Source organism: Hyla sarda, chromosome 6 (assembly GCF_029499605.1).
Source record: "Hyla sarda isolate aHylSar1 chromosome 6, aHylSar1.hap1, whole genome shotgun sequence".
Lineage (NCBI taxonomy): Eukaryota > Metazoa > Chordata > Amphibia > Anura > Hylidae > Hyla > Hyla sarda.
Genome location: NC_079194.1, coordinates 286,330,500 through 286,344,745, shown reverse-complemented (window position 1 = coordinate 286,344,745; position 14,246 = coordinate 286,330,500). Strand labels below are relative to the sequence as shown.

The 14,246-nt window shown below is 45.8% G+C and overlaps 1 protein-coding gene across 1 annotated transcript in view; it reads left to right on the top strand.

Moving 5' to 3' along the window:
- Window positions 1-11,173: 11,173 nt before the first annotated feature.
- FGF19 (fibroblast growth factor 19) overlaps window positions 11,174-14,246 on the top strand; it is a 69,994-nt gene continuing 66,921 nt past the window's right edge. Inside the window, exon 1 of the mRNA XM_056527579.1 lies at window positions 11,174-11,249. The gene's annotated coding sequence lies outside the window, so the exon portion shown is untranslated. The remainder of the gene's footprint in view (window positions 11,250-14,246) is intronic.

Sequence of the window (14,246 nt, the reverse complement as noted above, 5' to 3'; positions counted from 1 at the left end):
CGAGCGGATCCCCAGCGCGTATTACGCTGCGGATCCGCCGCTGAAGGACCGTTGTATGCTGCCTTTACAGGTGCCTGCTCGGAGCGGCAATACGCCTCTATGAGCAGACACACTGCGTTGTGCGATATACTCGCACATCACGGCAGCTCTCGGGCCTAGCTCATAGAGCAGGGGGAGCCGCCGCTACGCGCGAGTAAGGGTGGGAAGGGTCGTCACTCGGGTCTGTAGTGGTGCCGGCGAAAAAAGCTGGGTACTAAGAAGGTGAAAGAATCCCGGCACTCACAATATCCTTTTGCAAATGAAAGCGTGATTATTCACACCATAGTAGATGGTCACAAATGACGCGTTTCGGCACAAGCCTTTCTCAGACTGACATATGTCAGTCTGAGAAAGGCTTGTGCCGAAACGCATCATTTGTGACCATCTACTATCGTGTGAATGAACACGCTTTCATTTGCAAAAGGATATTGCGAGTGCCGGGATTTTTTCACCTGCTATGCGCGAGTACACCGCGCATGCGCAGCGACTCGCACATCGACTCAGTGTGTCTGCTCGTAGCGCCATATTGCCGCTCCGAGCAGGCACCTGTAAAGGCAGCATACAGCGGTCCTTCAGCGGCGGAACCGCAGCATAATACGCACTGGGGATCCGCTCGTGTGAACATACCCTTAGATGGGGAAAAAAAACTTGCAGCCCGTTTGGAAAGTTTTTCATTCTCGGTGTTGAGACAGTGAGGGAGATTTATCAAAGCCTGTCTAGAGGAAAAGGTGCCCAGCTGCCCATAGCAACCAATCAGATGGCTTCTTTCATTTTCAACAGGGCCTCTGCAAAATGACAGACGCGATCTGATTGGTTGCTTTGGGCAACTGGTTAACTGGTTTTGATAAATCTCCCCCAGTTTTCCTGCTGTGCAAAAAAGTGTAGGAACTCCGTTCCCACGTGTTCTCGCAGGACTTGAACCCTGCAATCAACGATGATGATATAGTCTAGGGCTTTCTTCCAACAGCGTAAAGATTTGGATCATTGCCCAAGCGTGTTGTAGGCAAAACCTCACCAAAAACACACCGCTGTTTGTCACGTGAGGAAACGATACATTGGATGTTATGGATCTGATGATGTCACCTGATGATGTCACCTGCCTCACGTTTGATGACGTCACTGGTGGTGTCTCTGGACATGCTATGTTTGGGAGGATTTCTGCTGATTTTTTATGTTCATTCCCGTTGGGAAATTTTTTTTTTTTTTTTTAGAAAAACTGTCTACCTCACTTTCTTGCCGGAGGACTCTTGTAACCGGGACCCGGGATGGGTCCTCAATTTTTCCATATGTGGCCAAACGTAGTCTAGGTAGAAGCCAGAGCCGTCTATTTCAGCCTTGTCACATTTCAGCTATCTTTACCCTGCGACTTACTTTTAGTAAGGATAATCATGGTCAAAATATTTGCAGGCAGCTGTTGGCCTGCGCTATATGGTCATCGAGTAACCTTATATTTTTCATTATATACGTACAAAGCCTCTTATTGGGGACAGGAAGGGGGGGGGCGGGGGGGCGTTCGTAAAACCGTCCAGCGGGAAGGAAAATACTTTTCTAAATCCCTCTCAATCCGGGATCGCTTCGGTTTTTTATGGACAGAAATATTGGATATCGCTGATCGCTATAACAGGATATAGACTGGCGTGATACTTTAATTGCGCAAAATTCTTGCATACATTCCTTATTAACTCTTCTCCTGTCATCGAACTCCAGTTTCTGACACTGCTGCTTAAAGAATCGGGTGATTTTTATTTTTTTCTTTGATTTTTTTCTTATTTAATTATTATTATTGTTGTTGTTTTTTTTTATTTTATTTTTTTTCATAGATCACTTCTGAGCAGTTACTTATATGTTTTTTTACATGCACAGATATGTTGGGTTCATGCTTTTTTTTTTTTGGTAATTTTTTTATTTCATCTATAAGCGGTACGGCTGTATTACCAGAACCCAAAGATTTAACATTATGCTTTTTTTTTTTATATATATATATAAATTTGCATCCAAACAGGGTGATGTTTTCCAAGCAGCGTGCCTCCAGCTGTTGCAAAACTACAACTAAATTTGCATCCAATTAGGGCGGTGTTTTCCAAACAGCGTGCCTCCAGCTGTTGAAAAAGTACAACTCCCAGTATGCCCGGACAGCCGTTGGCTGTCCGGGCATGCTGAGAGTTGTAGTTTTGCAACAGCTGGAGGCACGCTGTTTGGAAAACACTGAAATAGGGTGAACCTACATTATGTGTTGATACATCCAGATTAGATCCCAATGTACTAATATTTCTATATATAAACTATATATATGTTACAATTGTCGTGCCGCAACGGCGGTCAAAGTCGAATTTTTGCAGGTCGGTACTTTACAGTATTAAAGGGCTATTCCAGGCAAAACCTTTTTTTATATATATCAACTGGCTCTGGAAAGTTAAAAAGATTTGTAAATTACTTCTATTAAAAAATCTTAATCCTTCCAAAAGTTATTAGCTTCTGAAGTTTTCTGTCTAACTGCTCAATGATGATGTCACGTGCATGATGGGAGAATATCCCCATAGGAACTGCACAGCTCCCGGAATGTGAGTCATCAGAGAGCAGTTAGACAGAAAACAACAACTCAACTTCAGAAGCTAATAACTATTGGAAGGATTAAGATTTTTTAATAGAAGTAATTTACAAATCTGTTTAACTTTTCGGAGCCAGTTTATATATATATATATATATATATATATATATATATATATATATAAATGTTTTGGCCTGGAATACCCCTTTAACCCTTCAAGAGAAAGCAGTTTACAATACTCTGTGATTTGTCTGTAGTTTTATACAGGTGTTTCCTCCATTACGTGAATGTATGTGCTGTGCACAACACAATGCATAATAAAGAATATATGTTTCCATTCCATGTGTGTATATTCCTTCTAGGATTAAAGCATTCCTTACAAGGACCGAAATTAGCCCTTCCATAAATCTTTGCAGTTTTAGGCTAGATGCTATCAGGTCCGCCTTGTAAACATTGAGTAAACTACACGTGTATATGCAAACTAGATTGCATCCTGTTCTTTGTTTCCGTGGGAAGTGTTAATGGTCAAGTTTTTAAGTGTCTGCCAAAAGTAATACCTACCATGAGGTTAGTCAGAATCCCACCGCCAGGGACTACCTGCTACAAAAACTACTACTTTTTATTTATTTATTTTTTTAAAGAAATTTGTTGCCTTTAACCCTTAAGGACACAGGGTTTTTCAGTTTTTGCACTTTCATTTTTTCCTCCTTACTTTTAAAAATCATAACCCTTTCAATTTTGCACCTAAAAATCCATGTGATGGCTTATTTTTTGCGCCACCAATTCTACTTTGTAATGATTTTACCCAAAAATCTACGGCGAAACAAAAAAAAAAAAAAATCTAAATTGAAGAAAAAACACAATTTTGTAAATTTGAGGGGCTTCCGTTTCAAAGCAGTAATTTTTTTTGTAAAAATTACACCTTCTCTTTATTCTGTAGGTCCATATGATTAGAATGATATCCTAAGCTTAGCACACAAAAACTCCAAAATGCCTGAGGACATTTATCTGTCCATGTCCCTTCTGTCATTGGACCAATTTCCCACTTGGGGGACTTATATAATACATGAATTCTATAGATTAAGTCAACTACCAAAACCAAATTGTTTTTAAAACGTATATATTTTATTGTTATTTTTGATTTATTTATTTTATTGATTTATATTTAAAAATAACAATAAAATATATATGTTTAAAAACAATTTGGTTTTGGTAGTTGACTTAATCTATAGTATTCATAAAATGGTACCCTACTTATATAGGTTTGATTTTGTCGTACTTCTGGAAAAAAAACTTTTAATAAGGAAGGGGTTAATGTGTGTGTTTTTAAACTTTTTTTAAAACTTTTATTTATTTATTTTTTTTACACTTTTAGTCCCCTTAGGGGACTTTTAGGAGGAATCGTTTGATTCCTCATACAGATCAATGTGGTTTCATAGAACCACATTGATCTGTGTGCTCTGTGCTCGATGGATAAAGCCTGGTCTTACCAGGCTTTATCAATCACAGAGCCGGGACCTGGATGGAAGGAGAGGTAAGCCCTCCGGCTACCTCAGAAGTGGATCGCCGTCCGTGATCGCGCTGCGGGGGGATCCACCCCACTGGACCACCAGGGAGCATTTAAATGTCCCTTTAGGCGCCGCTGTCAACTTTAACAGCAGTGATCTAAAGGGTTAAAAGCCAGCCGCGGCAATCGCCACATGTCTGCTATTAACGCCGGCCTCCAGCTACAGGAATCAGCTGGGGGCCGGCCGGTATGGCGCGGGTTTGAGTCGGGAGCCCGCGTCAAACAACGGTTGCCGTCTCAGGACGAGCCGGCTTGTCCTTAGTCGGCAATTGGTTAAAGACCACAACAAAAAATAACCTCAACAGCTCATACTAAAAACTTAGAATGGCCTAAAAAGTCCACCAATAATTGAATTCAAGATCCACTGTACAGGGAATCTCCTATGTAGTATCTTCTTGGACTTACTTTTGGTCCGCATGTATCCTAAAACCTAGGTTCTCAAATGGTGGTACACATACCCAGAGGTGTAGCTTGTAGTTTCGGGGGCCCCTATGCAAAATCTGCAACAGGGCCCCATATGCCAATTATTGTACTGGTCTCTTATGGGGAAGATGTGCTTTGGGGCCCCCTTAGGCACCAGGGGCCTGGCGCGACTGCTTCCTCTGCTACCTCTATAGCTACGCCCCTGCATATACCTTAAGGGGTACAAACTCTATAGGGGATGCTCAAACTCCTGTTGTAATTATAATAGTCAGATTATGACTGTGATCATAGCCTTGGGTGGCCACCATGATCTCCTTAGACTTAATAAAATGTATATGCCAAGTACCTTGGTAATAGAGCCCTGGATTGGGATCCTGCGTTTCTTGCTGGACCCAATAAAAGAGGTGCCAGTGTAAGGGGGGGGGGTAATGGTAATGAGGTTGTAGCGGGCAGGAGCGGGCAGTCACAGAGCATATATTGGGTCCCACCAAATCCCGCTCAGTCCTGCAAACCTCTGAAATGTCACAGGGGGCTGATAAAATGGTAGAAGAGGTGATGAAATGTCATAGGGGCTGATGTAAAGGTACAATGGGGTGAAGAATTGGCACTAGGGGAGACTTAAAGGGGTACTCCTGTGGAAAACTTTTTTTTTAAATCAACTGGTGCCAGAAAGTTAAACAGATTTGTAAATCACTTCTATCTTCTATATAAAAAAAAATCTTAATCCTTCCAGTACTTTTTAGGGGCTGTATACTAAAGAGAAATCCAAAAAAAGAAATGCATTTCCTCTGATGTCATGACCACAGTGCTCTCTGCTGACCTCTGCTGTCCATTTTAGGAACTGTTCAGAGCAGCATATGTTTGCTATGGGGAATTTCTCCTGCTCTGCACAGTTCCTAAAATGGACAGCAGAGGTCAGCAGAGAGCACTGTGGTCATGACATCAGAGGAAATGCATTTTGTTTTTGGATTTCTCTTTAGTATACAGCTGTGATCGGTCGGTTATTCACGAAACCAGGTGGTTTATGTCTCCAACCGGTAAATAAATCAGCGCCAAAATCGTTGGTTGTTAGGAATTTTATCCCTAGCAACCAGTCATGATGTCCAAGGAGATTAGTATCTTGACAGCTGTCAGGGCAGTCGCTATCTCCTTTCAGATTTTTTAAAACTAAGGGTAAGTTAACTCGACCACCGTGTCAGGGTCTGTACAGATCTTTTTTTTTTTTTTTTTGCGCCGAATGGACCGTAAATGGGTCGGAGCTCAAATGATACCACTGGGTCCCGATGGATCCTATTGAATTGAAAGGTGATGATTTCCATAGTAAATGTGCAACTGAATGTCTGGGATCTTGGATAGCCACTACTTTCCAGGTCTCCCAAGCAGTATGTCTCCAGCTGTTGCAAAACTACAACTCCCAGCCTTTGGCTGTTCGGGCATGCTGGGAGTTGCAGTTTTGCAACAGCCAGAGGCACATTGGTTGGAAACCACTGGTATAGCTATTCCAACCCTTTGGTACCCAAGATTTTAACTTTTTGCCTATACATGGTGGAAGACCCCCATCGATCTGGAAAACTGGGGTCCCAAGTGGCCCAGTTTTAAGGATTGGTGATGGTCCTCCACTGCTCATACACGTCACCGATCTCGACTATAGGCGATGAGTTGAAATTTTGGGCCGATTCCTTTAAAGGATGGACAGTTATCCAAAGCATAGGGGGTAAGATGTTAGATCGTGGGGGTCCCGCGATCTCTGGTGGCGTCCCGCAGCGGCGTCACGAACATGGAAGCTTGAAGTCACACCACGCCCCCTCCATTCATGTCTATGGGAGGGGGCGTGACGGCTAGTACATAGATGTCACGCCTCCTTCCATAGACATGAATGGAGGGGTCGTGGCGGATGGCATCGCCAGTCATCGGGCACGGAGCGGAGTTCACTCCGTGCACTGAATGAAAGGGGTGCTTCAGCGGAGATCACGGGAGTCCCCAGCAGCGGGACCCCTGCCATCTAACATCTTATCCCCCTATCCTTTGGATAGGGGATAAGATGTTTTCAGCGGATTACCCCTTTAATGGAGTGACAATGCTCATGGCGGAAAATTGCTCCATTGGCACAAGGGGACATCAGACGCCATTCTTGCCATTTTTGGGGTTCCAGCTGTCAGACCTCCATTGATCAGCTAGTTATGCCCTTTTTCTGTGAATAGGTGATGAGGTGTTATTTTTAAGTTAACCCTTAAATACAGAAACGACTACAATCTTCAGGCCCTCCCTTTAGCACAAGGGCCCGGGTATGACTTGCTACCTCTTGCACCCTCTATAATTTGAACCCCGGCTGGAATTATCCTGATCAACAAGTAGACGTCCTTTAAGATTCAGTTTTTTTTTTCCTTCGGCAAGTGTCATCTTACCCAATGTCATTTATAGCAAATGACGTCTATGGAATTCAATTTAGGATTTTACAAGATGTGCTGTGGGATATAGTAAAGGTGGCTCCTATCCCGACAAGTGCCAGACCTAGAGAACTACTTGACAGGTGTCCCCAACCTCGGATTAGGTGATTTTTGTTTTTTTACATTTTATGGCAGTCATGGGGCAGAGGCGGGTGTCAATACTCACCTGTCGGAAAACACTGGGTTTTACAAATCAGTTAACACTTCAAAATTGACACTTCCAGGACCCCTTAGAGCTCATGGAAGTTCCTCATTTGTACTTCAGAGGTAACGCGATTAGCAGGTAGTTTATATGGTATATATGGTAATGGTTGTCAACATGAAATCACTCTCCTATGTGTGAAATGGCTATAGACGAGGACTGGGATAAATAGGCTTTCATTACACTGTGGCTACTGTGTTACACCTATAAAACAACCAACACGGGGACAGTGTGAGCACCCTCTACAGACAGGGGGGGGCATCACCTGGGGTATACATACCAAACATTACATTGTGAACATAGACTATACAGTATTCACACATTGCTACTGTATTACCAACAAATAGGGGGGGGGGGGGGGGGGGTAATTTAACTTTGCGTGAACATTTTCACAATTATTCTTTTCATTTGCACAGTCTTTGTGCTGAGTTATCTTTGTCTTATTTAAGAGATTGTGCATGAAACAATAATAATACATTGTGGGAATTTTATAGAAAGGATGAATAACCAGCTTCTGCTATCCTACACTGATAAGGATGGTATCGACAAGTGTCGACATAAGAAGATATACACCACACAGAGGATGTTGGTATACACTCTTTCTTAGCAGGAAACTCAGCTGTTCTCAAAAGAGTTCTGGTTTATTACAGGAAGTACAGTTGGTTTTTACATTGTACAAAGAAGGAGGGTTAGTTATGACACCACAATTAGCATGCTACATTTTGATTGGTTGTTCGATTATTGTGTCCGTATATATTAGCATATCTAGTGTCCATTAATTTCTTGGCAGAAGTTCTCTGTTCGTCAGATATTTAGTCTTTCTACTCCCGCATGGAGTCATCTTAAGGCCTCAATCTATCTGTGAATACTAAATACCAAGGTTAAAGGTCCCTTGATAGTGCTTAAAAAAAGAATCATACTGTTTGCAAAAAATACTGGTATAACACTCTGTGTCAGTGCCCAATAATAGAGCTATAATACTACAGTCTGGTGCCAATAAAAAGTGCTGCACAATTCCCATTTGCAAGTGTAGGTTGTGTAGGGGGAGATTTATCAAAACCTGTGTAGAGGAAAAGTTGACCAGTTGCCCATAGCAACCAATCAGATCACTTCTTTAAGTTTTCACTGGCCTTTTTTTAAAAAGAAAGAAGGGATCTGGTTGGTTGCCATGGACAACAGCACCACTTGTCCTCTGAACAGGTTTTGATAATTTTCCCCATAGTATCTCACATTTCACATTATATACACAGTGTGGTGTCCCGGTGCTGTGTTTCGTGCTGTGCCTTTGTGGAGGTCCCCGTGGTCGGAGTTCCTGGGAGTGTCGGGGTCCCTCTTCTATAGTTGTCCCCTTGTCACCCCTCAGTCAGTGCATGTTTGTATAGATGGTCATGTGAATGTAGGTGTGGCTGTGTATATATTCAATTGCCTACCTGTTCAGTTTAGCAGGACCTGCGGGTCATGTGATTAGGTTTAGAGCTCTATGGTTTTTTGCTAAAGGACCTTTGGTGCTTTTGGTCACGTGTTCACCCACAATACAATGTAACGGTGAGTGACAGTTGTTCTGGACCAATCCAAACCGGCCAGCCCTGCCCATATAAGGGAGCTGCGCCATCTCTCTTCTCTCTTGGGTTGCTGATACTGGATGAGGTAGGACCTCCGCAGCTTACAAGACAATTTACTAGGCCAAAGCCTTGAGGCCTCGGCCTATATCAAAGCGGTTATACTAAGCAATTCCCGCTACTTTCCGCAAGATCACTGGACCTAAATGCACCCTTAAATCTAGCGGATCTATGCTACAAAATCTCTGAGAAGCTAAATTGAGCTTATCTGATCCCAACCAACTGTCAATCGCTGATCAGCTATATCTGTAGAGACTGTTATCTGGACTGTTACTATTGCTGCATGTACAGAAATTCTTCAGTAAAAGTTCCTGCAAGTTTTCAGTCAACAGTGGTTGTGGACAATCCTTTATTCTACAATTACCTATTGCTCTTGGGAAGGGTGGCAATAGGCCTATCAAGATTACAGTATTTAAAGGGGTTGTCCAGTGCTTAGACATCTTATCCCCTATCCAAAGAGAATGGACTGTACACAGGTATCCTCTATTTTCGAAGAATAAGCTATTCAAAGCCAAAGGGCCCCGGAGCTCAGCTGAGCCCTTCGTTCCAAGGATCGTGTTTCAGTTTTTGGACCGCCACCATTTAGAACTTCTAGTAGTTACCTGGCCGACTAGGCTCAGGTAACTTTGACTGGGCAGACGAGGGGAAGGTGATTTTATGGGGAGTAAGGGGTTAAGAGGCCCAAACAAAGAGGCATGCATGAAGTCACAGCGGGCGGTGGAGAAGGAGAATTGCAGAGATCGGGAGGCTGAAGGCGGAGTTACCTGCTGGCAATGTCGGCGGCCGGTATGTCGCTTCAGCCATTGTGAGCAGCCTTTACAATTACTGTTGACCGCTAAGCGGTTTTTGTTTACATGTTGATGTTATTTATAATTAAACGCTGTGACCGATCTACCCAGTCCAACAAAAGGTTAATTGTTGTCTGTTTCAATTATTTATAGTGTTAAGTGAGGGGCTTGTCAGGTGTGGGGGTTTAACGGTAAGGTGGGGCCTAAATATAATTTAAAAAACCAAAGTGGGTCTAAATACAATGTATGGCCACACAGGGGCCTAAATATAATGTTTTGGAGCACATAAGGGCCATATGGGGCACAACAACGGTCTAAATACAATATGGGGCACAAGGATGATCTGTATACAAAATGGGTTACAAAGATGGTGTAATTAAATTATGGGGGCACAAAGATGGTCTAAATACACTATCGGGGTACAAACACTGTCTAAATACAATATGGGGGCACAAAGAAGGTCTGAATACAATATAGGGCACAAAGAGGGTCTTTATACAATATGGACTACAAAGACAGCCTAAATACAATGTGGGAGCACAAAGAGGGTCTAGATGCAGTGTGGGGGCACAAGGGGAGCCTAAATACAATATGGGGGCACAAAGAAGATCGGAATGCAATGGAAGCATAAAGGGGGGGCTAAATACAATATGAGGGCACAAGAGGGTCATATTGGTGCAGAAATTGGGTCTAAATACAATGTGGGAGCACAAAGAGGGTCTAGATGCAGTGTGGGGGCACAAGGGGAGCCTAAATACAATATGGGGGCACAAAGAAGGTCTGAATACAATGGAAGCACAAAGGGGGGGGGCTAAATACAATATAGGGCACAAAGAGGGTCTAGATGCAGTGTGGGGGCACAAGGGGAGCCTAAATACAATATGGGGGCACAAAGAGGATCAGAATGCAATGGAAGCACAAGGGGGGGGGCTAAATACAATATGAGGGCACAAGAGGGTCTACATATTGGTGCAGAAATTGGGTCTAAATACAATGTGGGGGCAAAAGGGGCCTAACTTTTCCCTGGGGCCCATGTTGACCGGTTGAGCATTCTCTGATGGCTATGGCTGTGTATAGTTGTGAGGGGAAACTATCCTTTGTGAGATACACAGCAGCTTTTCCTAATGGAGCTTACAATTGTGTGACGGCAGGAGGGTGGGTCTGTTTGCTCGCTACTTACTGTAAGTCTGCCATGGCTGGACTAAAGAGCCAAATACAAATGATGTGTGAAGACCAGCAGCTCTCCCCACTGGGGTCCCTATTTGTTTATGTCCCTATTGTTGTCAGTAAATTCAATTTACTGGGAATACGCTCATTTTACAAATGAATGGGCCCAAACTTCCTGAGAGTCCGGCACAACAGCCAGGTGACTATGGGGGGAGATTTATCAAAACCTGTCCAGAGGAAAAGTTGCTGAGTTGCCCATAGCAACCAATCAGATCGCTTCTTTCATTTTTGAAAAGGCCTGTGAAAAATGAAAGAAGCCACCTGATTGGTTGCTATGGGCAACTCAGTAACTTTTCCTATGTGTGCCCTATGACCAGGGTACACAACTTTACTGATTCCAGAATAAGAGCTCTGCATGGTCATCAACCTCCATTTTTAATGTGATCCAGGTAGGTGATAATAGCAGACAAGATACCTTCTGACTAGAGATGAGCGAACTTACAGTAAATTCAATTCGTCACGAACTTCTCAGCTCGGCGGTTGCTGACTTTTCCTGCATAAATTAGTTCAGCTTTCCGGTGCTCCGGTGGGCTAGAAAAGGTGGGTACAGTCCTAGGAAAGAGTCTCCTAGGACTGTATCCACCTTTTCCAGCCCACCGGAGCACCGGAAAGCTGAACTAATTTATGCAGGAAAAGTCATCAACTGCCGAGCTGAGAAGTTCGTGACGAATCGAATTTACTGTAAGTTCGCTCATCTCTACTTCTGACCATCACTATGCACTATGGGGGGTATTTATCAAAGGATTTATGTGGGGTTTTTTTCACGTCACTTTGGCGCAATACTTTGACGCAGTGTCTTTTTGCGCCAAAGTTTGGCGCATCTTCTCCACTGTCATTTTTATAACGTTCTCAAAATCACTTGGTCCTGTGTGTGATTTCAACTTTAGTCAGTAATTCGTCATTTGTGCCAATCGATCTTTTTGCGCAATTTTGGCGCAAATCCCGTTTTTTTTTTTGGCGCAAATCCCCGCCAAGAAATTTTGCACATGAAAAACACACTTAGCAATGTCAGAAAATGTAAAGGCGTCAAAATACATTTTGTGAAAGCAACGACGCCTCCAGGGCTGCTCAATACTATCCTGCGACATAGTTGTCTCTGAGGAACCTTCACCCTCAGTTGAGCCAGCATTGGACATGGCCGTACAGGTTCAGGAAAGGTAAAGCACTAAAGCAGTGGTCTCCAACCTGCGGACCTCCAGATGTTGCAAAGCTACAACTCCCAGCATGCCCGGACAGCCAACGGCTGTCCGGGCATGCTGGGAATTGTAGTTTTGCAACATCTGGAGGTCCGCAGGTTGAAGACCACTGCACTAAAGTAACCAAAAAAAAAAAACTACCCAAGTTGAAAATAAACCTTGCCGATAAGCCGATAATGCCCCGCCCCCCCGCACCGCCCCCACCGCACCACAACCGCCCCCCCTGACCCGCCCCACCGCACCACGTCGCACCCCCCACCGCACCGCCCCGACCCCATTGCCTCCCCCATCCTCGGTTTTATAATAACCTGTTCCCGGGGCCCACGCTTCTTCTTGCTCCTGCTGCGTCCTGCGTTATGCTGTGCGCAGTGACGTGACGTGCGCGACGTGACGTCACCGTCAGTGCGCACAGTGACAGTTCAGGAGGACGCCACCGGAGCCAGGTGTAGAGTGGACCCCGGGAACAGGTAATTATAAAACCGGGGATGGGGGAGGCAATGGGGCCGGGCCGGGGCGGTGCGGCGGGTCGGGGTGGGGGGGGTGGTCGGCGGTCGCGGTGCGGCGGGTCAGGGGGGCGGTGGCGGTGATAGGTCTCAGGACCCCTGGACAGGCAGGAGGAGAGAAGCGGGTGGTGGCGGCGGCGGCAGTCTATGGCACCGCAAAAGCCACTGCAGTGCATTGATTTAAAGCGCCCGCTTCAAATCAATGATCTGCAGCGGTGTCGCGGGGGATATATAGACGATAACTTATACCGGAATATCGGTATGTTATCGGCTATCGGCCCTAACCTCCACCGATTATCAGTATCGGCCCTAAAAAAACGATATCGGTCGATCCCTATTGTACAGTAGAACAATCATTTACCCTCCTTGCTCCTGTTGGTATTACAGAGCTCTGGTCCCTGCTGCGCGGCGCTTCCCGGTTTGGGGTGACATCACAGGCCAACTGAACCAAACTCATTAGTGGCCGCAGCTGTTACGCCGAGCGCTCCGGGTTCCCGCTCCTCCCCGGAGCGCTCGCTACACTCTCGCTCCCGCAGCGCCCCGGTCAGATCCACTGACCGGGTGCGCTGCGATACCGCCTCCAGCCGGGATGCGATTCGCGATGCGGGTGGCGCCCGCTCGCGATGCGCACCCCGGCTCCCGTACCTGACTCGCTCTCCGTCGGTCCTGTCCCGGCGCGCGCGGCCCCGCTCCCTAGGGCGCGCGCGCGCCGGGTCTCTGCGATTTAAAGGGCCACTGCGCCGCTGATTGGCGCAGTGGTTCTAATCAGTGTGTTCACCTGTGCACTCCCTATGTATACCTCACTTCCCCTGCACTCCCTCGCCGGATCTTGTTGCCATTGTGCCAGTGAAAGCGTTCCCTTGTGTGTTCCTAGCCTGTGTTCCAGACCTCCTGCCGTTGCCCCTGACTACGATCCTTGCTGCCTGCCCCGACCTTCTGCTACGTCCGACCTTGCTTCTGTCTACTCCCTTGTACCGCGCCTATCTTCAGCAGTCAGAGAGGTTGAGCCGTTGCTAGTGGATACGACCTGGTCACTACCGCCGCAGCAAGACCATCCCGCTTTGCGGCGGGCTCTGGTGAATACCAGTAGTGACTTAGAACCGGTCCACTAGCACGGTCCACGCCAATCCCTCTCTGGCACAGAGGATCCACCTCCTGCCAGCCGGCATCGTGACAGTAGATCCGGCCCTGGATCCCGCTGAAGTTCCTCTGCCAGTTGTCGCCGACCTCACCACGGTGGTCGCCCAGCAGTCACAACAGATAGCGCAACAAGGCCACCAGCTGTCTCAACTGACCGTGATGCTACAGCAGCTACTACCACAGCTTCAGCAATCATCTCCTCCGCCAGCTCCTGCACCTCCTCCGCAGCGAGTGGCCGCCTCAGGCCTACGACTATCCTTGCCGGATAAATTTGATGGGGACTCTAAGTTTTGCCGTGGCTTTCTTTCACAATGTTCCCTGCACTTGGAGATGATGTCGGACCAGTTTCCTACTGAAAGGTCTAAGGTGGCTTTCGTAGTCAGCCTTCTGTCTGGAAAAGCTCTGTCATGGGCCACACCGCTCTGGGACCGCAATGACCCCGTCACTGCCTCTGTACACTCCTTCTTCTCGGAAATTCGAAGTGTCTTTGAGGAACCTGCCCGAGCCTCTTCTGCTGAGACTGCCCTGCTGAACCTGGTCCAGGTTA